The following is a 24,942-nucleotide window of genomic DNA, read 5'->3' on the forward strand; positions in this document are numbered from 1 at the left end:
TTTTAAAATATTTATGATGAAAATATGATAATTTACGATACAAGCAGATGCTAAATGATTTTCCCAAAAAATGCTATTTTAACGTTTTTTGGAAGAAACGATATTTTAAACGGAAAAAAAAAATATTTTGAAGGATATGAATTGACTGTGACACAGAGGATATGTGAAAGATCCGTTTTAAGAAGGGATATTGAACTTAATTTTTGGCCACGGCTCAGTGACGAGAGTTGGTGACGCCACGTGTAGCGATCTTACCCGAATATTACTAAACAGACTAATAAACATGCAACATTAAACTTTATAACAACAATTAAACAGCGGAAAGCAACTACTTAACCATCTTACAATCCAAACAAAAACAGAAAAATAACTGCATTCTTAAACATTAATACAACCATATCGAAAACATAATTCTGAAAGAGAAAATGATAAACCACATAAAACCTCCACTGGATCACCACTGAAAACCCAACTGCTCTATCCACTGTCTTGGTCGTCCGAACCGTCTAACATAAGACCTGCCCCATGGAATGGGTTGTCCAAGATGAAAAAAAGGACGTGAGCAACAATCGCCCAATACGAGAATGTACGAGTATACAAACTGATACGATGCATGCGAAATGCAATATTCTCGGATATCATGGATCAAGTCAAGAATCTCATGTTTTGTCTAGAGGTGCCCAAGTTTGTAGTCTCTGATCTTCCCTAGGAATATTTTTGGATCCCTGGTCATCAGAGCCCACGGGTCCCGTCTGACACTGTAGCTCTCTATGCCCCATCGTCCACAATACAGAATAGGGCTGAGCGGTCCCAACAAACGAGGTATATCTGAAATGATATCAGGCTCAACATGATATGTCAAGCATAATATGCCAAATCGATAAAACATGTATCATGCAACAGATAAATATGAAAAATATAAGTGTGTATACTATGCTTGGATATCTTAGTTAGTACATCACGTACCTCACTAAAACAATCTGACAGAAAGCTCTAAACCTAGTCAATACCAACATAATGAAATCACTATCAAACCAAATCCTGAATTACCGAACATGCTACAAAGTTCTCCCTAATTATCCTTAAATCACAATTATATTTAAGCCTTTAGAATTATACAAGCATCCGTCATTAGCCCTCTGATGATGCCTTGATCTCAGTTCACCGACTCGTACTCGAGTCGACACTACCTCCAAAGCTTCCCGACACCAAAGTGCCCCAGAAACTAGCTAGAAAACCTAAGGTATATGGCTAGAACTCTCTCTGAAGAAAGCGGTGTAGGAAACAAATTAAATCAGCTTCCATTCATAGGCTGCATCCGGAGTAGTTCAGAAAATCCGAATCAATCTTATCTGCCACGTGTCAGAATCTCATTTGTCTAGTTGGATTTCTTGGTATAATGTATAATCTGAAGCAGATGGGGTCGTCCATGATTACAAAGATACAACTGAATAAAATACAACTCATGATTACAAAGATATAATTTAAAACAAATGTGGATACTCTGAGTGCATACGACTCTCTAATTCCCAAGTCGCCTCTACAGTACAAGAACGAGTGGAATGGTCTTGTTTCTGAGCTTTTTCTCTTTCCTACACAATTAAAAGCCGCTGCTCGACATAAGTCAAGTCTTCTTCAAGTTGAACATATGTCGGACAATGAGGTGCAATTCATCTGCTACATACCACCGTAGGAACAGTACATGAAAGACATTATAAATGCTGGACAGATACGACGACAAAGCTAATCGATATGCCAAATTTCCAACACATTCCAAGATCTCAAAATGTCCGATAAATCTTGGGGCTAATTTTCCCTTGAGTCCAAATCTCATCACCCTGCGTAATGGTGAAATTTTAAGGAAACGTTTTTCCCCTGAATGAAACTGTAGAGGTCTACGCTTATTATTCGCATAACTAGATTGACAATCTTGGGCAATTTTAATTCTCTTCTTGATCAATTTCACTTGGTTAATCGCTTGTTGCACTAATTCAGGTCCTTGCACTTGTTGTTCTCCTATTTCATCCCAAAACAATGGAGTATGACAACGTCTACTATATAATTCTTCGAACGGAGCCATACCAATGCTGCTGTGGAAGCTATTGTTATGTACAAACTCCAAAAGCGCAGAGGATCATGCCATGCTGGTCCAAAATCCAGAGCACAAGCACGCTACATGTCGTCGAGTGTCTGAATAGTCCTCTTAGACTGACCATTGGTCTCTGGATGATAGGCAGTTCTCAGACTCAATGTCGTTCCCAACGCTTTTATAAAACTTCCCCAGAATCTTGAGGGAAAGCGTGGATCTCTGTCACTGACTATACTTGTTGGCACACCATGATATTTAAGAATCTTTTGGATGTATAGTCTTGCCATGCAATCGAAACTATATTCCCGACTATACGGAATGAAATGTGCTGAGTTAGTCAGTCGGTCGACAACAACCCAATTGGTATCACAATTCTTAGAAGAAAACAAAAAGTGGGTGACAAAATCCATCGTCATATGCTCCCACTTCCACTCAGGGATAGGAAGATCCTGAAGTAATCATCCTAGTCCTCGATGTTCAGCTTTCACTTGCTGACAAACGAAACACTTGGCTACAAACTGGTGAACACTTTTTTTCATACATTTCCACCAAAACCTGGTCTTCAAATCCTTATACATTTTCATGCTTCCAGGGTGGATACTCAACATACTCCAATGGGCTTGAGCTAAAATCTTGTTTCTTAGTTTAGAATCTTCTGGAACTATGATTCTTCCTGACAGACACAAGGTTCCATCCGTTTGAAACGCAAATCCAGATGGGTTGTCTCCGTTAGCCAACCTTGCTACCTTTTTCACTTTCGGGTCAGAAAACTGAGCTTCTCTGATTTTGGCATACAACGTCGGTTAAGATAAAATGCTCGTTACTCGAATGTGTTCCATTCCTTTCTTATGACCGAAGTGAAATCTCAGAGAACAAAAATCTTGGATTACACTTGATACGAAACTTGTCTGAAGTACATATAATCTCACCTTGCGACTAAGAGCATCAGCTGTAAGATTCACTGATCCTGGATGATACCTGATGTCGAAATCATAATCCTTTAACAAATCCATCCATCTTCTTTGGCGCATATTCAACTCTGCTTGAGTGAAGATATACTTCAAACTCTTGTGATCTGTAAAAATCTCAAATCTCTCTCTGTAGAGATAATGTCGCCAGATCATCAAAGCAAACACAATCGCTTCCAATTCCAGATCATGAAATGGATAATTCTCTTCGTGCTTCTTCAACTGTTTGGATGCATATGCAATCACATTACCATTCTTGGTTAAAACACACCCAAGTCCTTGAAGTGATGCATCAGTGTACACAATGTACTCTCTTGATCCAGATGGTAGAGCTAAAATTGGTGCAGTTTTCATACGTTGACGTAGTTCGTTGAAACTATTTTCACAATCATGTGTCCATTCGAACTTACATTCTTACACGTCAGATTTGTCAATGGTTTGAAATCTGAGAAAATCCTGAGATTAATATCAAGTAATAACCTGCCAAACCTAGAAAACTTCTTATCACTTGAGCTGATTCCGATCGTGCTCAACTCAACACTGCTTCGATCTTTCTAGGATCCACTGATATCCCATCTTTGGATATAACATGTTCCAAGAAGACAACTTTGGCGACCCAAAACTTGCACTTGTTCAACTTTACATGCAGCTGGTGATTCCTCAAGGTTTGCAACACAATCCTTAAATGTTGTGCATGCTCTTTAAGGCTACGACGGTATACCAATATGTAATCAATAAAGACAATGACAAACTTTTCAAGATACTTCTGGAATACTCGGTTCATCAAATCCTAAAATATTGCTAGAGCTTTCATCAAACCAAACGGCATCACTAGAAACGCGTAATGCTCATACCTTGTTCGAAATGAAGTCTTAGGGATATCACATTGATGAACTCGAAGTGGATTATATCCAGACCGTAAATCGATCTTCGAGTACACTGAAGACCCTTGTAGTTGATAAAAAATTTCATCGATCCGTGGTAATAGATATTTATTCTTGACTGCTACTCTAGTCGCATAGACTCATCCTTCTTTTTAAAGAACAACACTGGTGCTCTCTAAGGAGACACACTAGCTCTAATATACCCCTTGTCATGAAGATCTTTCATCTCCGATGGTGCCAATCTATAAGGCGCTCTAGAGATAGGTGCGGTTCCTGGTACCAACTCTATCTCTGCTTCCACTTCCCTCTCCTGAGGAAATCAAGGAATTTCATCGAGGAAAACAACTCGAATTTTCTCCACGTCGATTACATCCTTCGATACGTCAAAAACATAAATGAGGTATCATTCTCCTCCTTTTTCTAAAGCTCGTTGTGCCTTTATAGCAGACACTACTGGCGTTGGAGGTCGAGCTCCCTAACCGAAGATAAACCAATTATCGTCTCCTTCTAGACAAAACTGAACGAGACGTTGATAACAATCTACAGTCGCTCTATACTTAGTCAATATGTTGATTCCCATAATACAATCAAAATCTTCCATAGCCAATACATCAAATTGGCAGACAATTATTTTCCCTCTAACGCTAAAAAACATTTTACTACAAGTCTCTTAGCTAAAACTTCTTGTCCCATCGGTGTAGACACCAACATCAAAACATCTAATGACACATAGAGTAGTTTATTCTTTATTAACAAACATTGATGCTATGAATGAATCCGATGACCTTGTCTCAGCTAATACATATGCAGGAAAACAACATAAAAGAAAATTATCTGCAATGACTATCTCGTTTTGCTCCTCAGCTTGTTCTTGGTTTAGGGCAAACACTTGCCCCTGAACTCGTGGGAGTTGCTGAGATCCTTGTGATATTCCACCACAATGAGAACCTTGAGCAGGAAAACCTTTCTGTTGCACAGTGGCTTCAGACTGTTTTCCATTGTAAGACCGTGTCATAGAACCTCCGCCTCCACTCTGATTCTCCAAATTAGGGCAATCCCTCTTCATGTGACCAAAACCACCACAATTGAAACAAGAACCGGTTACACTTCGAAAATTCTTTGTCTGGTGATTGCCTCTGCAGTGGCAACATTGGAGCTTTTTCCTACCAAAGCTGTGAAACCCTCCAGAACCGAAAGAAGAAGAAGATACAGACTTCTTAAATGACTGACCCCTCGGTCCCAACGAACTAGAACTTTTGCTAGCTTGCATATTCTTCCTCCTAGCAATACTGATCTCGGCTTGGCAACAACGATTCACTAATCCTTCGTACGAAGTAGGATCGTCACAGACAGAAACCAGATCAAAAATCTCCTGGTTCAAACCATTCAAAAAGTGAGAATATTTTGCTACATAATTCTCATTAATGTGAGGAGCGTATGGTAACATATCCGTAAAACACTTTTGGTAATCGTCAATGCTCGAATCTCCTTGCTTAATGGTCAACGGTTCCATCTCCTTCACCCGGCGAAGAGCTGGTGGAAAGTGATGATTGATAAAGGCCTGATGGAAATGTTCCCAATGAATACGCCCATGCTACTGAACTAGAATTGCAGAAACAGGTTTCCACCATTTTCGAGATTTTCCTTGGATCATGAAATCGGCTATTAACGTCCGAAAAACCAACCAACGTAAACCACATGTATGCAAAATAATTTTAATTGCTTAGTTTTTTTCTTTAATTTATTTTAAATGCTTGCATCATATTTAGTAAATGATTAAAGGTATGATTGCATAATTAAATGATTATATGACATGTTTTCAAGAAATTTAAGGATTTTACCCGAATATTCGATAATAGACAGAGAAAGGAGATAAGGGACAACCAAGACAAGGATATTTATTTTTCACTTAATATTTTCAAGGCTTCCTAATATGATTAAAAATGATTTAATTTTTCTAAAAATGTTAGAGTTCGAATTATTTGACTATTCGAGCTCGATTTTTCCCGGAAAGTCAGTTTTGGGCAAACGTGGGGTTTTTAGAAAATCAAAAATATTATTTTTGGAAATTAAATTTTATAAACTTTGATGTTTAGTTAAATCAAAGTAATTGAGCCCAATTTAACTCAATTGAGTAGGCCCAATTGTTCTTATACTTGGAGGCCCAAAACCATAGCCCATTATCATGCAAAATAAAATCTATAAATATGTTACCTAGGCTTCCCAAGCATGATAATCAGCTGAATTTCACACACTAGCACACTCCATAATTTCAAGAATTTGGAAGAAAGAAAATCAAGGAGCTTTTGTCGCCCGTTCGTTCTTCTTCGCGCATCACGCAGACGATCATTTATTCGAGCGTTATAAATACAAAGGCACGTTTTCTAAACCCTTTTAAGCATCGTTCAAATAATAATATGCATGTTTCAATTGTTTTTGCATGAAAAATATTTATATTCAATGGTTTAACAATTTGTCAAATATTTTCAAAATTTTTCGACGTGTTTATGTATATGTGATCATGATATGATTCCCAACGAGTACGTTAACAATGTAAGATGAAATATGAAAGGAATACGAATAAAATTAAAAGAAAAAAAGGCTAAATTCATTTTTTTTAATAAGCAAGGGAGAGAGGCACCAAGGGTATTCGAGGGTTTGGAGTGGTTCTCATGATTCAAGGGGCTCGGGTAGGATGCATGTGGTGTTAAGGCTCGACCAGGTATTGAGGAAGATTCGTTTGGGATGTGGTTAGGTCCTATGAAGGGTCCAAGTAGGGCTAGGATTCGGGCATCGTTGTTGTGGAAGAGTCCTCGCTTGATTGGACTCTTCCCGTGTGTGTTCTTGTTCGACCGAGAGGTTTCAGCGGGGAAGCTTGGGAGAGGACTGGGCTAGGTAAACTAGGAGGTGGCTCAGGGTGTTCCATAGAGGTTCAGGAAGGCTTGGACTCGGTGGTGGCTCAGTGAGGAGTCCCCACGCGAGAAGGAGACTCAATCGCACCTTAGGAGGTAGTGCGGTTGCTGCTGGTTTCTGGTGGCTTTGTGCATGTGTTCATGGGTTTGGTCGGGTCTGGGCATCGTCTATGGTTGGTGAGGGTCAGGTGGGCTCCGTGGTGGCTCGAGTAGAAGAGTCCTAAGTTGGCTAAGAGTTCTAGGTGAGAGAGAAGGAAACACGCGGAGCCTTGTGTCTTGGGTGCAAGATTTGTGCGGTGTGTAGGGTCTAGTTATAAGGGTCAGTGTTGGTAAAGAGTGTCTTTAGGTGGGTTGGCTAGGGTCTGCCTCGTGATGGCTCGACCATGGTTCGACTAAGTTGGGAGATGGCTCGGTGGTCCTGTTAATGGGTCAAATTTGAGTTTTAATGAATAAAAAATTGGAACCATGGGTCCATGGGGGTGGTTCATGGCTCACAAGGATATTTTAAGTAATAAAAAGACTATGTTTAATGTTTGAGAAGAAAATATTAAAGTTTGAATTTATTCGGTATTTAAACGCCTCTCGAATTATTATATAGGGAATTAAATGAAAAGCCTCGATTTTAAGCTAAATAAAATTATGAAAAATTAAATTTAAGCTTAAATAATTATTTGTGATAAGCCCATGTCAATAAAAGTAAGAAAAAGTCAAAATCAAGAATTTTTATGTCTAGGGGCAAAACAATCATTGTACACTTGGGTAATTTCTTAAAAGCTTGACAGCGTCCCGAAGGACCATAACAATGTTAAATGATATTTTATGATTTAAAATGATGATTTTTATGAAATTATGATACTTTATGATTTATGATAAAGTTGTGCAATTTTTATAGTTAAAATGTTATTTTTGGAAAGTTGCAATATTTTGTGCTTTAAAAAGGAAAGGGAAAATATTTTGAGGAATGTTAATTGATTGTGACAAAATATATGATATATGGGGGATTTTTTTTAAGAAGGAATGGTAAATTTACAATTTTGTGGAAATGTCGTGAGGGAAAAGGCCTAAAGGGAGCCCATTTACGGGAGAAGGTCCCAGAGGGAGCTCATTTATGGAAAAAGATCCCAAAGAGAGCCCGTCTATGGTAGAAAGCCCCCAAGAAGCCCGACGATTGTATTTTCATGACAGAGCCTAGTGCCCACCCCCTTGGACCACGTGGAGCTGAAGACTGATCAGTCGACCAGAGGATAAAAGCTAGTCACTTTCGAGGATCAAAATTCACCCAAAATGATAACGGATTGAAAGCTTTACGATGAAAATGATTTTAAGATATATGATTTATGCCTAAATTATTTTAAATGGTTTATTTATGCTTAAAAGCTATTTTTAAATTAAAATATATTTTTTAAATGCATGTGAATGTACATGTATTATATTCTACTCATGTTTAGAATGTGCTGAATTATTAGACTCATTAGGTTTGAATGATGCTAGATTTGATTATTTAAGGTGGCACTGACGCTTGAATGGATCAAGGCAGCAGTACACTCCCGAGGGACATTATTTTCCGCACTAGCTTGTTAGATAAAAGATTTAAATATTTAAAGATATTGATTTTGTTAGGGATTTTTATGGTTTATTATATTGTTAGTTGATCTTTGTAAAGGTCGATTTAGAAGTTTTGGTTATTTGGCAATTTAGAGATATTTTATGCACTTGAGATTCAAATGTTAAATTATTATAAGTTGCAGAAATGTTATGTTATATTATTTAGTAAATTTTCGAGTTTATGATTAAAAAAAAGTAGAGGACGTTTCAGTTGGTATTAAAGCCGAAGATCCCCAATAGGTTGTGTACTGTCACTCCGAGAAGCTCAAGAAATCACATCTCAAATATGTGAGATTTTACTGCTTTATATTTTATATGCTGAAAATTCTTTTAAATTCTTATATGATATATGATATAAATGTTAGTTGCATGATGCATGGAAAATGATTAAATGCATGTTGGTTACGTGATTGGACGACGTGTATAGATATGCTTCCTTGAAGGATTTTGCGTAGGAATGATGAGGTTAGAGATGAGGAGGAGATTCCACAGCCTGCACCTAATCAGGATGCTAGTGCCCTTGTGCTAGCTGGTATGGCTCGCTTACTAGAGCAACACGTAGGAAATGGTGCAAGGGTTAGACCGGAGGCTGCGTATGAGCATTTTAAGAGGATGAACCCAGAGGATTTTCATGGCACTACTGATCCATTCGTTGCTGAGTGGATGTATTCGATCTTTAGAGGTGATATTATGTTACATGGATATGGCAGACACTAACCAAGTTCGTTTTATTATCTATCTGCTGAAGAGCGACGCTTCCTTATGGTGGAAGGGAGTGGAGCGAGGGGTGAATCTAGTGACTTTGACATGGGAGGATTTCAAGAGGGGTGTTCTATGATAATTATTTCACTGCTGATGTCCGTTCTAGGCTTAAGAGAGAGTTTATGAGTCTTCGTCAGGGGGATTGGTCTGTTGTTCATTTTGTGTAGAAGTTTGATAGGGGCTGTTACTTTGTGCCCTTGATTGTTAATAATGCTGCTGAAAAATTACGACACTTCCTAAATGGTTTGAGGCTGACTATCCCTCGTGATGTAATGCTCGACGATCCTACTGATTATACTACTACTGTTGCGAAAGCTTTTAGAGCCGAGCAGTCACTGTAGGACATTGAATGGGAGATGCAGCGGAACAGTAATCTTGCTCAGCAAGCTAGTCAGAATAATAAGAAGCCTTATATGGGACCACCTATGCAACTAGAACTACCAAAACCACAAGAACAACCACCTAGAGGAAACATTCCGAAAGCTGATGAGAAACCACTGTGCAAGGAGTGCAATCGTCCACATTATGGCAAGTGCATGTGGGGCACATACAAGTGCTTCAAGTGGAATTGGGACACTAGGCTAGGGATTGTACAAAGCCCAAGCAACCCACAACTTGAAGGGTCTATGTGATGCAAGCTGATGAGGCTGAGGCAGAGCCGACTTGACACTGATTACTAGTAACCTAGCTGTTTAACATTTTTATGATGTTTTTATTGCATGAAATGTTAAAATGGGTTAAGTGAATCATTTGGGATAATGAAGAACTTAGCGGAGAATAGATTGCATGTTCTACTTGAGCTGGATTTAGGAGTCGACATTGGGAAATTTGGGGTTATAAATACAATTTTCAAGATTTGGGATGATCGAAATGAAGAGTATGAATTTAGCTAAGAGGGATAAGCATGAAGTGATAAGGGGGGGCAAGCTTTTCATTTTTTAAGATTAGGAAAATTTCGAGAACGAAATTCTATTTAAGGGGAGGAGATTTGTAACGTCCGAAAAACCAATCAATGTAAACCACATGCATGCAAAATAGTTTTAATTGCTTAATTATTTTATTTTATTGATTTTAAATTCTTTCATGGTTTTAGTAAATGATTAAAAGTATGATTCCATGATTAAATGATAATATGAAATGTTTTAATGAAATTTAAGGATTTCACCCGAATATTCGATAATAGACATGGGAAAGGAAACCGGGGACGACCAAGACAAGGATATATATTTTTCACTAAATATTTTCAAGGCTTTCTAATATTTCGAAAAATGATTTAATTTTTCTAAAAATGTTAAAGTTCGAATTATTTTACTAGTCGAGCTCGATTTTTCCCTAGAAGACAGTGTAACGTCTACCGTTTTTAAAAGTGCGAAATTTTTTTTTTTTAAAAGCTTATATTTTGAACTTCAAAACACACAATATCAGTCCCTACTACACCAAAACCAGACCCCTTAAACCTTCGAACAGCTCTGAATTGCTGCGGGAATTTTTGCTAAGGTGACCCATCGAAACCCTAACTCACCCAACTTGACGATCAACCATCCTAGGCGCCACCGGCTCGAACTTGTCCTGAATCAAGTTACTAGGGAACAATACTAGAACCTGCTGGACCTACTTGAACCACACCTTGGCCCCATGCACGTTGCAGCAACCTACACGCTCTAACCCCCGAGGTCTCACTACCGCGGCCACTCATATTCTCGATTGATAGGCTACTTTGGTGGTTCCAACGATGGTTGAGACTCCTTGATCCATAATTCAGACCCATGATGGTTTGGTCTAGGCCTTGGATCGGCCATTGCACCGCCTTCCCCACCCCTTTCACGTGATCTACTCAAACCCGAAGTAAATTGTGAACACTTCCTCACGGTTCCTAGCGTACAGCACACCAGCTCGCTTCCTCTTATTGACAGCACACTCTCGATGAAAGAGACCCTTCAGCAACATCACTCGACAGCCACCTTGTAACCATGATCAAAGAAACGTGGGACATAAAAAAAAGAGCAATAAAATATGTGCCTACTATTACCGAGGAACACACAAGCATGGATCGAAACATCTACATGATTTTAGAATTACTCCACACATATTATCAGCGTATATGATGCATTAAAAGAACAAGCGTGCATTTGATGATTCATACGCAAAAACGATGAAAAAATAAAGAAACGGGAAGGCGCCGAAAACTTTCTTTTGCAAAATCAAGGATGCGGCCGAAGCTTCTCAGCTGATGTTTATTGAAACCGAGAGTGTTCTGATAGGGGAGGGTGTCGGCTGGTTGGGAAGGGATTAGGTTAAGGTTAATTATGTATTAGTTAAATAGTTAACAAATAAACTAATGGGCCCTATAATATCATTTAAAAGTTAAAAAAGGATTTTTAAGACCAAAAAACTTAAAATTAGGCTAATTGGTTCAAACACACTCCTGAAAAATATTTCGTGTAGGAAAGTTTTTTGAAAATATTAGCCGAACCTTCAAAAAGTCCCTCGATTCGATAAAATTTACATACCGTTAAAAATTATGCTCTAGTGGGTAAAAATACCCAACAAAGCCCATTCCTTGAAAAATACCTTTGAAACATCTTTTAATAATTAATAATAATTAATCAAGTTATAAAATAATTTTTATGAAAATTCTCTAGTCTCTGTTCCTCGTTCGGATGCGAAATACTTCAAGAAACCCTAATGCATGAACTTTTAAAATTTCATGAAATAAATCCTATCATACATGAATCATGCATAAAATGAATAAAAATAATTAAACACATAATTTAAAATAAAACCCTAGATTGCAAGCATTCAGGTTACGTGAATTAAATTCCTGGATCTTACAACTTTCTCCCCTAAAATAAAATTTTGTCCTCGAAATTAGAACGTACTGAATAACTCTGGGTAGTTACTCCTCATCTCGGTCTAGGTCTCCCAAGTAGCCTCCTCCTTAGAATGATTTAGCCACTTGACCTTGACCATCTGGATCACCTTGTTCCGGAGTCATTTCTCCTGCATGTCCAAAATCTGAGTGGGTATCTCCTCGAATGACAGATACGGTGTTAGCTGAAGTGGCTCATAGTTAAGCACATGTGAAGGATTCGACATGTACTTACTCAGCATGGAGACGTGGAACATGTCATGAACTCCCGTCAGATTCGGCGGTAAAGCAACTCTGTATGTGAGTGTCCCAACTCTCTCTAGGATCTCAAATGGTCCGATTAATCTAGGGCTGAGCTTGTCCTTCTTCCCAAACCTCATCACAACCTTCATCGGTGAGACCTTCACGAACACATGATCCCCTACTGCGAACTCAAGATCTCGCCGCCTCTGATCAGCATAACCATTCTGACAGCTCTGTGCAGTCTTCATCCTGTCTCTAATCCTAGACACTAACTCCGCTATCTTTCTGACGATATCCGGACCAAAATCTGCTCGCTCTCCTACGTCGTCCCAATAAATTGGCGACCTAAAATTACTCCTGTAAAGTGCCTCGTATAGCCATACCTATCGCTGCTTGATAAATGTTGTTGTATGTGAACTCTACAAGAGATAACTTTGGTTCCCAGCTACACTGGAATTCGATCAAACAAGCTCAGAGTAGGTCCTCCAGAATCTGAATCACCCTCTCTGACTGACCATCTGTCTGAGAATGGAAAGCAGTTCTGAACAATAACTTCATACCCAACGCCTGGTAGAGACTCTTCCAGAATGTAGACGTGAACCTCAGATCCCTGGCTGACACAATGGACACTGGAATCTCATGCAGTCTGACTATCTCTCTGATGTACAGCTTTGCATATTGGGTCATGGTGAATGTCTTCCTGATCGGTAAGAAATAAGCTGATTTAGTGAGCCGATCAAGAATCACCCAGATGGCGTTAAATCCTCCAGTAGTCCGCTGGAGCCATGTCACGAAGTCCATAGTAATGTTCTCCCATTTCCACTCGGGAATAGGGAGTGGTCTCAGCTTCCCTGCAGGTCTCTGATGCTCTGTCTTGACCTGATGACAAGTCAAACACTCGGAGACAAAGCGCAAAATATCTCGCTTCATGCCCGGCCACCAATACAGAGTCTATAGATCCTTATACATCTTCGTACTCCCTAGATGGATGGAGTACGAGGTGCTTTGGGCCTCACTCAAGATATCTTCTCTAAGGGAATCACTATCAAGAACCCATAGGCGGTCTCTATACCTGACTATGCTGCCCATAACTGTTTATAATCTCTTGCCCTTAGTCTCGTCCCTCTATCTCCACTTTTGTAACCCTTCATCAAAGGTCCACCCTCTCCGGATTATGTCTCTCAGATTCGGCTTTACTGTAAGAGTAGCAAGATTCGGGGCCTCGTCCCTGGCATAAACTGCAAGCTCAGATCTCTGAATCTCAGCCTATAGTGGTCTCTGCACTGACAAACGGGCAATCACAGTGTGCTTCCTGCTCAAAGCGTCTGCAACCACATTAGCCTTACCCAGATGGTAGCTAATGTCACAATCATAGTCTTTCACCAGCTGAAGCCACCTCCTCTTCGCATATTCAATTCTTTCTGTGTGAAGAAGTATTTCAGGCTCTTAGGATCTATGAAAATCCTGCACTTCTACCCATACAGATATTGTCTCCAGATCTTAAGGGAAAATACCACTGCTGCTAGCTCGAGGTCATGAGTCGGATAATTCTTCTCATGGACCTTCAGCTGTCTGGACGCGTAGGCTATCACTCTGTCCTGTTGCATCAGAACAGCGCCCAAACCAATCTTTGATGCATCCTTAAAAACCACAAACTCTCCCTGTCCTAATGGCATAGATAGCACTGGTGCAGTAGTCAAAGCCTGCTTCAGTCGGTCAGCTCTCCTGGCATTCAGATCCCCAGATGAACTTTGCATTTTTCTTCGTCAAGGCGGTCATAGGCACCGCAATAGAAGAGAAGCCCTGGATAAACTTCATGTATTAACCTGCCAATCCCAAAAACTACGGATCTCTGTCACACTCTTAGGAACTGGCCAATCTCTGACTGCCTCTACCTTGTTGGTTTCGACTTCTATGCCATCCTGTGATACAATGTGGCCCATGAATGCCACACTGTCAAGCCAGAACTCACATTTGCTGAATTTAGCATACAATCGTCTATCCTGTAGAGTCTGCAATACTTTCCTCATATGCTCATTGTGCTCTTCCCTGCTCTTCGAATAGATCAGAATATCGTCAATGAAAACTATGATGAACTGGTCCAAGTACAGCTGAAACACGAGATTCATGAGATCCATGAAGATCGCTGGCGCGTTCGTCAGACCGAAGGGCATCACTAAGAACTCATATTGCCTGTAACGTGTTCGGAAGGCTGTCTTATGCACATGTGACTCGCTCACTTTCAGCTGGTGATATCCGGATCGAAAGTCTATCTTGGAGAACACTGAGGCTCCCTTAATCTGATCAGATAAGTCCTCGATCCTCGGCAGCGAATACTTATTCTTAACTGTGACCCTGTTCAGCTCTCGGTAGTAAATGCACAGTCGCATGTTGCCATCCTTTTTCTTAACAAAAAGAACTGGTGCGCCCAATGGAGAAAAACTAGGGCGAATGAAACCCTTATCCAGAAGATCCTGAATCTGATCCTTGAGCTCCTTCATCTCTGCAGGCGCTAATCAGTGGGGTGCCTTAGATATCGGAACTGTCCCTGGCATGAGCTCAATCGAAAAATCCACCTCTCTGTCTGGTGGGATGCCTGCAACATCTTCAGGGAAAACATCGGAGAACTCCCTGGCTACATCAACGTCCTCCAGCCTCTGACTGACTGGCTCTGTCACTGATATGATGCTGGCTAAGAATGTCTGGCAAACTCTCTTCATAAGCTTCCTCGCACACATGCAGGAAATGACGTGCAACATCTGCTGATGTCTAGCTTCCTCGAAAACAAACGGCTTCCCACTAGGTGGTCTGACAGATACTGACCTCTGTCGAAAGTCTGTGACTGCACCATGAGAAGATAGCCAGTCCATACTAAAGATGATATCAAACTCTGGCAACGGTAGCACTATCAGATCTGCCTGTACTTATTTCTGTTGCAATCAAAGCTCCAATCCTCTCACTATCCGGGAAACGAACATCTGATCCCCATATGGGATCGATACTCTGAAACCCAAATCCATCGCTACAGGTATGATTCCTAGTTGCTTCACGAAAGATTCAGATATAAACAAATGCCTAGACCCTGAATCTAGCAATGCATGTGTGGCTGCACCTGCAATATATATCTTCCCTGTGACAAAACATACCATCAAATTTAATACTGTTGAACTTAAGGAATTCCTTATCGGCAATTAACCCAAAATCCTCGAAAAATCACTGAATTAACCGAAACATAATTTCCCAAAAATTTCGAAATTGAGCCTGATTTTGTCCCAAAATAACATCAAAAATTGCAATTTAGTCCCTTAAAGTTCGAAAATTTCATTTTTGTCCTTAAATAATTTGTTATTACAATTGGGTCCCTAAAATTCCTTAATCTAATAATCAAATTCATAATCCCAACTAGGTAGAGCATGCCTCCTAAATTTTTCCAAGTTATAATTCCACAAGTAAATCCTCATACATGCATAAAACCCAAGAAATTGTACAGTAAATTAAAATCTTCAACCAAAGGATTACAAGTAATCAGTGTTGAGTCTGGCACTGCATCGGCCTCCTCGGCATGCATCACATAGGCTCGGCCAATACTGGGGCCTGTGTTCTTTGGGCAGTCCGCTGCTTTGTGGCCCTCCTGGCCACAAATGAAATATCTGAAAGTCCCTTATAAACACTTGCCGATATGGAACTTATTGCAATGCGGGCAAGGCTGTCTGTCATCTGGCTTAGGCGCTCCTGGCACCTGAGGGTCTCCACTGCTGTTGCTGAGGCCTCCTAAACTGCCCTTGGGGCTTCTATTGCCCCTGCTGCCTCTGCAGCCCTGAGAAATAATTCTTATGTGCCTGAGAGCTAGACTTAGACTGATGCCGCTTCCGCTGTATCTAAAAGTCTATGTCCCGTACACCTTCTTCGCCTGAAAAACGCAGGCGGTGGCCTCATCGTAGCTCGCCGGTCTCATCAACATCACATCCCGACGTAAGGGTAGGTCTCATTCCATCCATGAAGTGCTGCAGCTTATGACCAGCATCACCCGCTATCATGGGCACAAAATGGCAGCCGCTGTCAAACTTGCGGATAAACTCCGCCACAGATACGTCTCCCTTCTGGAGACTCATGAACTCCTTCGTCAGGCGGCCCCCGACGTCGGCCAGAAAGTACTTCCAATAGAACAATTCCTTGATCCTGAACAAGGTAAGGGTAGCCAAGTTCATTGTATGAGCTGCGCCCTCCCACCATAGGGAGCATCGTCTCTCAACATATAGATGGCACACCGGGCCCGGTAGCCATCCCTCATTTGCAGATACTCAAAATATAGCTCTAGAGATCAGATCCATCCCTCTATTATAAACGGATTAGTTGTGCCCTCGAACTCCTTCGGGTTGAGCCGACAGAAAGGCTCAAAAACATCCACTTGAGGCCTAGTAGCCTGCTGAACCTGCTCTAGTAGCCTAGCCATAGCCTCCAAAACTCGGGTAGCTGGGTCCCCTGGCGGTGGTGGTGGTTATCCTCTGCCCCCTCTAGGAATCAAATCCTTCCTATCAGTACTGAGATCAAGTCTGGGAGACATATCTGAATTCAATCCAATTTAAAACGTAACCCCTCATGCAATTAATCTAGTTTTTAAAACAGTAAATTCTTAAATCGTAAAAGCCATTAAACATGAACAGTAAATCATCGTAAAGCATAAATCATGTAGACATACAGGTGATAACAGTTAATCATTTAAATCATTTAAAGCATAAAAGCTTACAGACTTATCGGTAGAAGCTGGCGGTGGTAGAACTCTATACAGGACCCTTGCTCTGATACCACTGTAACGTCTACCGATTTTAAAAGGGCGGAAATATTTTTTTTAAAAAGCTCTCATTTTGAAATTTATCATTTAAATAAATTGAATGTATTCGTTCCTACTAAAAATATCATTTTAAAATAATCATAATTAATCATCAATAAAAATATAACGGGGTAAAAACGAGTAAAAATACCAACATCAAATAGTAAGTAAAAATGCCAACATCAAACAGTGATATAAAACAGTGTATAAAATACTTATATCCATTCTGTAACATTTAATCATAAAATATGCGGAAAAATCATGAGGTCGTCGGGTCGTGTCGCCCACCATGTCTGCTGACTCAGAGTTCAGCACCTCCTGTCCCCTCGATTTCGAACTCACCTGCACCACACACGCCTAGTGAGTCTAAAAACTCAACACACATGTACCATAAGTAACAAATAACTATACGTAGCACACAGTAGTGAAAAATATCATACTCAACATATCATTCATGAACTTCAAAAGCTTTATGTAAATGTGTCATATGAAATCGTGACGTGTCAAGCAATTCATCGTTAATCATCATTCATCATTCTACCTTTATCATTCATCATTTAGCGAATTCAGTTCATCAGAGGTGACTATCATACATCAACATTTACGATGGATCCATCAACCATAGAACCGCGGTACCCGGCGGCTGTCGGACATTAGGGACAGGATAAACCATCCATTGTGCCTAGGTCTCATCATCATCATTTACATATACATCTTATGCATTTACATATAATTTGATAGCCACAACTAATTCTCATCATTCAAACATCATCATTTACGTCACTTACGAAAATCATGCACAAATGTAAATTTTCTTTAAAGCAAAGTAGTCAACGTATATTTTCATAAAATCTTAAAAATCGTGATCATGATGCATAAAATTTAAAATCAAGTAATTTTGTGCCCTCAGCGCTGCCAGGACCAAAAACCCGAGATCAAAATGACCATTTTGCCCCTTGAAACCCAAAAATTACCTTTTTGACCATTTTGCCCCTTGAAACCCAAAAATTACCGTTTTACCCCTGGACCTCTAAAATTGACCAAGCTTACCAAACTCCTCAAAATGTCCCAAAACATACTTAAAATAATTCTTAGACGTAAACCCGAGCACATTTCGTAACTTAATCATTTCATTTTAAAACTTGGACCGGGGTCTCGATTTTAACCCGAATCGAACCGAAACTCAACCAAAATTTTTCCCAACTTTTACCACACTTAAAACATACAATATCAGTCCCTACTCCACAAAAACCAGACCCCTTAAACCTTCGAATATCCCTGAATTGCTGCTGGAATTTTTGCTAAGGTCACCCATCGAAACCCTAACTCACCCAACTCGACGATCAACCATCCTAGGCGCCACCGGCTTGAACTTTTCCTGAATCAAGTTACTAGGGACCAATAACAGAACATGCTGGACCTACTTGAACTACACCTCGGCCCCATGCACGCTGCAGCAACCTACACGCTCTACCCCTGAGGTCTCACTACCGCGGCCACTCCTATTCTCGAACGATAGGCTACTTTTGTGGGTCCAACGAAGGTTGAGCATCCTTGAGCCATGACTCATACACACGATGGTCTGGTCTGGGCCTTGGATCAGCCCTTCCACCGCAGTCCCCACCCACTTCACGCGATCTACTCAAACCCAAAGCAAACCCTTAACACTTCCTCATGGTTCCTGGCGTATAGCACACCAGCTCGCTTCCTCTTATTGACAGCACACTCTCGATGAAAGAGACCCTTCAGAAACATCACTCGACAGCCCCCTTGCAACCATGATCAAAGAAACGTGGGACATCAACAAAACGAACAATAAAATATGAGCCTACTATCACCGAGGAACACACAAGCATGGATCGAAACATGTGCATTATTTTTCCATTACTCCACACATATTATCAGCGTATATTATGCATTAAAAGAATAACAAGCATGCCTTTGATGATTCCTACGAAAAAACGATGAAGGAAGGAGCAACGGCGAGGCGCCGGAAACTTTCTTTTGCAAGAACAAGGAGGCGGCCGAAGCTTCTCAGCTGGTGTTTGCTGAAACCGAGAGTGTTCTAATAGGGGAGGGTGTCGGCTGGTTGGGGAGGGATTAGGTTTAGGTTAAGGTTAATTATGTATTAGTTAAATAGTTAACAAATAACCTAATGGGCTCTATAATATCATTTAAAAGTTAAAAAGGATTTTTAAGCCCAACAAGCTTAAAAGTAGGCCCATTAGGTTCAAACGCACTCCCAAAAAATATTTCGTGTTGGAAAGTTTTCTGAAAATAATAGCCGAACCTTCAAAAAGTTACTCGATTCGATAAAATATACGTACCGTTAAAAATTATGCTCTGACGGGTAAAAATACCCAAAAAAGCCTATTCATTGAAAAATACCTTTAAAACATCTTTTAATAAATAATAAAAATTAATTAGGTAATAAAACAGTTTTCCCTGAAAATTCTACGGTCTACGTTCCTTGTTCGGCCGCGAAATACATCAAGAAACCCTAATGAATGAACTTTTAAAATTTCATGAAATAAGTCCTATCATTAATGAATCATGCATAAAAATAATTAAACACATAATTTAAAACAAAAACCTTGATTGCATGCATTCAGGTTACATGAATTAAATTCATGGAGCTTACAGATGGTTTTGGGCAAACGAGGGGTTTTATGAAGATCAAAAATATTATTTTTGAAAACTAAATTTTATAAACTTTTATGTTTAATTAAATCAGAGTAATTGGGCCAAATTTAACTAAATTGAGTAGGCTCAATTGCTCCTATACTTGGAGGCTCGAAACCAAAGCCCATTATTATGCAAAATAAAATTTATAAATATGTTACCGAATCTTCCCAAGCATGATAATCAGCTGAATATCACACACTAGCACACACCATAATTTCTAGAATTTGGAAGAAATAAAATCAAGGAGTCTTCGTCGTCCGTTCGTTCTTCTTCGCGCCCTACGCCGACGATCATTTATTCGAGCGTTATAAACAAAAAGACACTTTTCTAAACTCTTTTACAAATCATTCAAATCATTATATGCATCTTTCAATAGTTTTTTCATGAAAAATATTTGCGTTTGCTGGTTTAACGTTTTTTTCAAATATTTTCAAAAGTTTTCAACGTTTTTACGTATATGTGATCGTGATATGATTCCCAATGAGTACGCTGCCAATGTAGGATGAAATATGAAGTGAATATGAATAAAATTAAAAGAAAACAAGGCTGGATTCACGCATAAGCAAGGGAGAGAGGCACCTGGGGTATTCGAGGGTTTGGAGTGGTTCTCATGATTCTAGGGGCTTGTTTAGGATGCATCGGGTGTTGGGGCTCGACCAGGTCTTGAGGAGGGTTCATTCAGGATGTGGTTAGGTCCTAGGAATGGTCCTAGCAGGGATAGGACTCGCCCATCGTGGCTGGGGAAGAGTCCTCGCTTGATAGGACTCTTCTCGTGTGTGTTCTTGTTCGGTCGAGAGGTTGCAGCGGGGAGGCTTGGGAGAGGGCTGGGATAGGTCATCTAGGAGGTGGCTCAGGGTGTTCCAGAGAGGGTCAAGAATGCTTGGATTCGGGTGTGGCTTAGGTGAGGAGTCCCACACGAGAAAGAGACTCAATCGCACCTTTGGAGGTTGCGCGGCTGCTGCTGGTTTCTGGTGGCTTCGTACAAGGGTTCATGGGCTTGGGCTGTGCTTGGTTGTGTCTGGGCGTGGTCTAGGGTCGGTGAGGGTTAGGTGGGCTCGATGGTGGCTCGAGTAGAAGAGTCCTAGGTTTGCTAGCAGTCCTAGGTGAGAGGGAAGAAAACACGTGCAACATTGTGTCTTTGGTGCAAGGCTCGTGCATCGTGTAGGTTCTTGTTCTAAGGGTCATGGTTGGTCAGGAGGGTCCTTAGGTGGGTTGGCTTGGGTCTGGCTCGAGATGGCTCGACCGTGGCTCGACTAAATTGGGAGATGGCTCAGTGGTCTTGTTAATGGGTCAAATTCGAGATTTAATGAATAAATTATTGGAACCATGGGTCCACGGGGTGGTTTAATGCTCAATTATTTTTTAAAGTTTGGGAAGATAATATTCAAGTTTGAATTTATTCGAGATTTAAACGCCTCACGAGATATTAATTAGGAAATTAAATGAAAAGCCTCGATTTTAAGGTAAATAAAATAATGGAAAATTATATTTAAGCTGAAATAAATATTTGTTATAATCCCATGTCATTAAAAGTAAGAAAAAGTCAAAATCGAGAATTTTTACGTCTAGGGGCAAAACGGTCATTTTACACTTTGGTAATTTCGTAAAAGCTTGGCAGCGTGCCGAAGGATCATAACGCTTGTTAAATGATATTTTATGATTTAAAATTATGATTTTTAATAAAATATCATACTTTATAATTTATGATAAAGCTATGCAATTTTTACACTTAAAATGCTATTTTTGGAAAGCTACGATATTTTATATTTTTAAAAAAAAAAAGAAAAATATTTTGAGGGATGTGAATTAACTGCGACAAACGATATATGATATGTGGGGGATCCGTTTTAAGCAAGAACGGTGAACTTTCAATTTTGTGGAGATGTCGTGGGAAAAGACCCAAATGGAGCCCATTAACGGGAGAAGGCTCCCTCCCATTTATGGGAAAAGAGCCCAGAGGGATCCCGTCTATGGGAGAAAGCCCTCGAGGGAGCCCAACGATCGTATTTCAATAGCGGAGCCTAGTGCCTGCTCCCTTGGGCCATGTGGAGTTGAAGACTGATTAGTCGATCGGAGGATAAAAGTTAGTCACTTTCGAGGATCAAATCTCACCCAAAATGATAAAAGGATTGAAAGCTTTACGATTAAAATAATTTTAAGATATATGATTTATGCTTAAATTATTTTAAATTGTTTATGGTTAAAAGCAATTTTTAAATAAAAATATGATTTTTAAATGCATGTAAATGTATATGTATTATTTGCTACTCATATTTAGAACGTGCTAAGTCAGTAGACTCACTTGATTTGAATGATGCATGATTTGATGATTTGAGAAGGCACTGACGCTTGAGTGGATTGAGTGCGGCAGTACATTCACGGGGGTTATTTATTTTTCGCACTAGCTTGTTAGATAAAAGATTTAAAGATTTATTGCTATTGATTTATTTAGGATTTTTATGCTTTATTTTATTGTTAGTTAATCTTTCTAAAAGGTCGATTTAGAAGGTTTGGTTAGTTGACGATTTAGAGATTTATTTTATGCACTTGAGATTCAAATGTTAAATTATTACAAGTTACGGAAATGCTAAGTTATTTTTTTTAGTAATTTTTCGAGTTTATGATTTTTTTAAAAAAATTCGAGGTCGTTTCAGGCTACCATCTTCTCATCCTCGTCATAGTGCAACACACGAAAACAATGCTCCATGAAATCGACCCAAGCTTAAGAAACATCAGGATTCTCATTTTCGGTCAACGGTGGAGGTCCAATTTTCATGAAATCCATAATATTGACACGGTTCCTACGTCTCCTTTCATCATGATCTTGGTGACGCCTGCCGTCACGATCTCTACGACGGTGTTTTCGGCCAGCCTCATCGTTGCCATAACGGCCATGTCTCACACTTCCGTGACTACTGCTTTCATCTCCTGACATCTGAAAGGAAACTAGAATCAACTTCTAAATCCTTAAAACAGAATTACTAATGTCCCAAAAATCTTTGCATGCTTTGATACCACCAAATGTAGCGCCCTTATTCGAGCCACTACGGAACATACTAATAAACATACAACATTAAACTTAGTAACAACTATTAAACAGCGGAAACCAAATACTTAACCATCTTACAACCCTAACGAAAACAGAACTATAACAGTAGTCTTAAACATTAATACAACAATATCGAAAAAATAATTCTGAATGAGAAAATGATAAACCACATAAAATCTCCACTGGATCACCACCGAAAACCCAACTGCTCTAGCCATTATCCTGACCGTCAGAACCTTCCAACCTAAGACCTGCCACGTGGAATGGGGTGTCCAAGATGAAAACAAGGACGTGAGCGATAATCACCCAATACGAGAATGTATGAGTATACAAACTGATATGATGCATGCGAAATGCAATATGCTCGGATATCAAGGATCAAGTCAAGAATCTCATGCTTAGTCTAGAGGCGCCTGAGTTTGTTGTCTCTGATCTGCCTTAGGCATGTTTTAACTCTCACACTCATGATCAAAACGTGGACCTACAATGTCGAGGTCATCAGAGCCCGCGGGTCCTGTCGGACACTGTAGCTCTCGATGCCCCATCGTCCACAATAAAGAAAAGGGCTGAACGACCCCTAACAAACGAGGTATATCTCAAAAGATATAAGGCTAAACATGATATGTCATGCAGAATATGCCAATGCTGTAAAACATGTATCATGAAACAGATAAATAATAGAGCATATAAATGTGTATACCAGCATAATGAAATCACTATCAAACCAGATCCTTACTTACAAAACATGCTACAAAGTTCTCACTAATAATACTTAAATCACTATTTAAGGCTTTATGATTTTACATGCGTCCGTCGTCAGCCCGATGATGATATCTCGATCTCAGTTCACCGACCCCTCCTCGAGCTGACACTAGCTCCGAAACTTACCGACACCAAAGTGCCCCATAAAATGGATAAAAAACCTAAGGTAAATGGCTAGAATTCTCTTTGAAGAATGCGGTATAGGAAACAAAAGAAATGAGCTTCCATTCATAGGTTGCATCCGGATTAGTTCAGAAAATCTGAATCAATCTTATTTGACATGTGTCAGAATCATATTTGTCTAGTTGTATTTCTCGGGATAATGTATAATATGAAGTAGATCGGGTTGTCCATTTTAAATTCTGTGAATCCCAACAATTGGATCTCAAATTATCAATTCCTTAACAATACTTAATTAAAAACTCTTTAATTGTCTCTTAATTTGTATTTCATTCAAAACAAGGATTCATGTCATTACATCTAGCCCCCAGGTACTTGGTGTATATAGGCTGATCAAACGACAAGAGGATGAATGATAATGGATAAAGAATAGTCACTCTCAAGGATCAAATTTCACCAAAAAATGATATATGATGATTAAATTGTAACACCCCGAAAATTTGAAGGTCCACGCGAACCACATGCATACAAGTTATTAAATTCTTTTTGAATTTAAATTAATTGTCTTATTTGCATAAATTAATTATGTTGGGCATATTGACATGTTTAAAATATATTTTTCTACATGTTTACATTAAAATATATTTTTATAGGTTATTCGAGTTGCGATCGAGGAACGGAGACCGAGGGATGAAAAATAGAAAATATTTTTATTAAATAATTGTTTTTAATTATTTAATATATGATTGATGATTTTTATTATTTTTTGAAAATAAGAAGTTTTAAGGTGATTTTACACGCCGGAAGGTAAATTTTATCGGTGTTGGTTTTTTAACAAAACTATCGAACGTGTTTGCAAGCCGGCTAATAAATTCACAAACTTATTCAAGAAAAATTATTTTAAATATTTTAATTAAGTACTAATGGGTCAAATTTACCTCCTAATAGGCCTAAGCTCGATTAATGTTTTTAATTAACTATATAATATTTTAAAACCCCACACCAAACCCTTCAAACCACACGGAAACCTTCCCCAATTCTCCCCAAACTCTCCCTCAAAAATACACGGCACACACATCATCAAATTAAGAGAAAAGTTCGAAGGTTCTTCAAGGAAAAATCAAGCCATCGTCTTCGTGTCATCGTTCTTTGATTCGTCAACG

At 39.5% G+C, this 24,942-nt stretch overlaps 1 long non-coding RNA gene across 1 annotated transcript; it reads right to left on the reverse strand.

Moving 5' to 3' along the window:
• Nucleotides 1-336: 336 nt before the first annotated feature.
• Nucleotides 337-23,838, reverse strand: LOC142517866 (uncharacterized). Its single transcript, XR_012813410.1, has 3 exons — nucleotides 23,702-23,838; nucleotides 967-999; nucleotides 337-518 (listed from the first exon to the last, which is right to left on the reverse strand). It is a non-coding gene; the product is annotated as an uncharacterized LOC142517866 (long non-coding RNA).
• Between the last annotated feature and the right edge of the window lie 1,104 nt (nucleotides 23,839-24,942).

Source organism: Primulina tabacum, chromosome 11 (genome assembly GCF_025594145.1).
Source record: "Primulina tabacum isolate GXHZ01 chromosome 11, ASM2559414v2, whole genome shotgun sequence".
Lineage (NCBI taxonomy): Eukaryota > Viridiplantae > Streptophyta > Magnoliopsida > Lamiales > Gesneriaceae > Primulina > Primulina tabacum.